General features: G+C 47.1%; 1 pseudogene; it reads right to left on the bottom strand.

Moving 5' to 3' along the window:
* Window positions 1-976: 976 nt before the first annotated feature.
* LOC132347380 (importin subunit alpha-8-like) lies at window positions 977-2,196 on the bottom strand (annotated as a pseudogene).
* Between the last annotated feature and the right edge of the window lie 680 nt (window positions 2,197-2,876).

The raw sequence follows: 2,876 nt of genomic DNA, 5'->3' as shown, positions 1-2,876 counted from the left end.
CTGCCGGGTACCACGTCTCCTGATCTACACTTTTAAATCATTTTATCTTACGAAAGTAACGAGAGGACCTTGCTCTTCTATATTTTCTACCTGTTTCTGTTTTTTTTTTAAATAAGTCTCTACCTTGGCTCTGTCTCTTGGTTATGATTCCTCCCATAAACTAAAGGTGATGCATTTAAAACTTTCCTTTCCATTTCCTGGGAACTCCAGTGTGGGTTTTTCCTTCTAGGATTCCCCGGTTTGGGCAACTTCAGTGTGTGAAAACCTCAAGTTCATGCTTTTGCACAGCAGAAAATCACTGCAATAGTCATACTTTACAATGCCTCACTCAATTTCAGGTACAGTTCTTTTGGGTTTTGGGGCAAGGGCCTGTATGTGTGGAAGTGTGTAGTTACAGTGATATATTTTTTTGATAGATGGGGTGAAAGTTTCAACTTTATTAACATTCAGTTTAAAAAGCTTTACACCCATGATATACTAAGATACAGGAGTGCTGTTTCTTAAAGAAGTTACCTTTTGGGGTTCTTCTATGAAAAGACACAGGTTTCCTTCTCAGAAAGCTTTCTGCTGGGCTTCCCTGGTGGCATAATGGTTAAGAATCCGCCTGCCAATGCAGGGGACACGGGTTTGAGCCCTGGTCTGGGAAGATCCCACATGCCGCGGAGCAACTAAGCCCGTGCGCCACAACTACTGAGCCCGTGTGCTACAACTACTGAAGCCCGCGTGCCCAGAGCCTGTGCTCTGCAACAAGAGAAGCCACTGCAATGAGAAGCCTGCTCACCACAACGAATAGTAGCCCCCACTCGCCGCAACTAGAGAAAGCCTGCGCACAGCAACGAAGACCCAATGCAGCCAAAAATAAATAAATAAATTTTTAAAAATAAATAAAATAAATAAAATTGTCGTGAAAACAAGAAAGAAAGAAAGCAAGCTTCTCTGCTATCTGGAGAGTGTAACAGATGGCGTCCAGGACGTCTCACACGGTGAGCAGATCCATCAGGGGCTCCAAGGCCCCAGCGTGGGCAGGCGGGGTCAGCCCGCGCACAGTGCCCCTGGCTGTGAAGTCAGCCGTCATCCAGAGAGCCTCCTTCTGGCCATTCAACTTTCCACTTTGCAGCAGAGCCGCCAAGGGAGGCATGATGCCACAAGCAAGCAGCTGCTGGAGGAGCTGGCAGCGTCCCGGCTGCCTCCTCTGGATGGAGGACATGGGGTCTATCCATGCTGGAGGGGGCACGCTCAGCATGCCTGTGTCAATGCCACCTGGGTCTGTGGCCTGCTCCAGGGATGATGACCCCACAGTGTGGAGAGAGGGGGTTAAGACATTGAGTTCTGAGCTGGACCAGAGCTGGACCAGACTGGGCGGGACCCCTGCGTCCATCACGAGGCTGATGCACTTGCTGCAGCCCTCGCTGAGGTAGGACAGGGCTCAGTGGGTGTCCGAGAGAACCTCGCTGTCCTGGAGGTGCAGGAGGTAGGAGAGGACAGGCCACATCTACTTCACTGCTTTTTCTGAGAGCAGGGACTCCCGTTTCAGCACAGATTGGACAAGATCCATGTGATGTTCCGTAGCATTGAGACTGGTCTGGTTGATGACACCAGGGCCAGCAGGTGTGGGACGGCACTGCTCCAGATGATGTCTCAACTGTGGGCCATCACCTGCTCTGTTAACAAGAGCCCCCCCTGCCTGTTCACACACAGTTACGAGAGGAAGGCAAGAGCTCAGTCAAGGGCTGGATGCCCCCGCCCTTCCCCAGTGGCTGGCTAGGGTCTGCTCCCAAGTCCCTGAAGCAAAATGGGTCAGAGCCCAGGCTGCCTCTAGCTACGAACAGCGGTGATGTCTTCAGGAACCCCACCAGCCTGGGAATGAGCCCTGCTTCAACAATGAGTTTTGGAGGAGGGTTCTTTTCCTGGGACAGAATTTTCCTGGCCCCCTGGCCAGCCGAGAAATATAGGTCTGGATCTGAGGTATTCACACCATTGATTATTCATGGAAGGTGAGGCTGGTCCATTTGGTCAGCTTCTCAGATGCTGGGCTGGGGCAGGCTGGTGATGTTCCTTCTCTTTCAGGCCCACTCATCCTTCTCCACCTTCCAGAGCCCTAGGCTGACTGCCATCTCTGTTGCCACCTTAGAGATGCATCTTTGCCTGGGCCATAAATTCTCTCAGCTTCTCTTCTGGAGCTTCTGAAGCTGGCATATTGACTAGAAGAAGTAAACCACCTGACAGGGAGCCACTGTGACTAATGAGATAGAAAGAAAGCAATATTCAAAGCCCAAAGCCAAGTTCCAATTCATAACTGAATACAACACACAACTTGATATCACCTACAATGTTATTTAACTTTCTTAGGTGTCCGTTCTTTCATCTGTAGATCAGTAGTGATAATACTAGACTTTTCTAAAATCCAAAGCTATTTGGAAAGAAAATTACTAGTACATTAAAAAGCCTTTTAAAATGTATAATTCTCATTAACATTCCTTAGGCAATACAATGCTTTTTCATTATGATCCTGCCTTCTGTCAGCACAAGTTCTATGACCCAGATATGCTGGGGGTAAATCACCCTAGAAAAGAACAATGTGCACTTATAGTGATATTTCTGAGCTTCTCAGAAGTCTGTAAGGTGCTGTGCTTAGGGACTCTATTTACACTTGCATTTATATGTACACTTTCTCTCATTTCCCATAAAATAGTGACTAAGCACTTCTATTTATTGAGTAAAGTAATACATAAATCTAACAAATAGTATCAATTTTCAAGAAGATTATAATTTACATTGTGAGACTATACTGGCAGTTATTACACAGCCAAGGATGTACTTCTAAATTAGTGCAACAAATACATTAATAATTGCTCAGCTACTCCAGGTCAGCAATC

Source organism: Balaenoptera ricei, chromosome 14 (genome assembly GCF_028023285.1).
Source record: "Balaenoptera ricei isolate mBalRic1 chromosome 14, mBalRic1.hap2, whole genome shotgun sequence".
NCBI classification, from domain to species: Eukaryota; Metazoa; Chordata; class Mammalia; order Artiodactyla; family Balaenopteridae; genus Balaenoptera; species Balaenoptera ricei.
The sequence above is the reverse complement of the archived record's forward strand: the minus strand, read 5'-3'. Positions and strand labels throughout refer to the sequence as shown.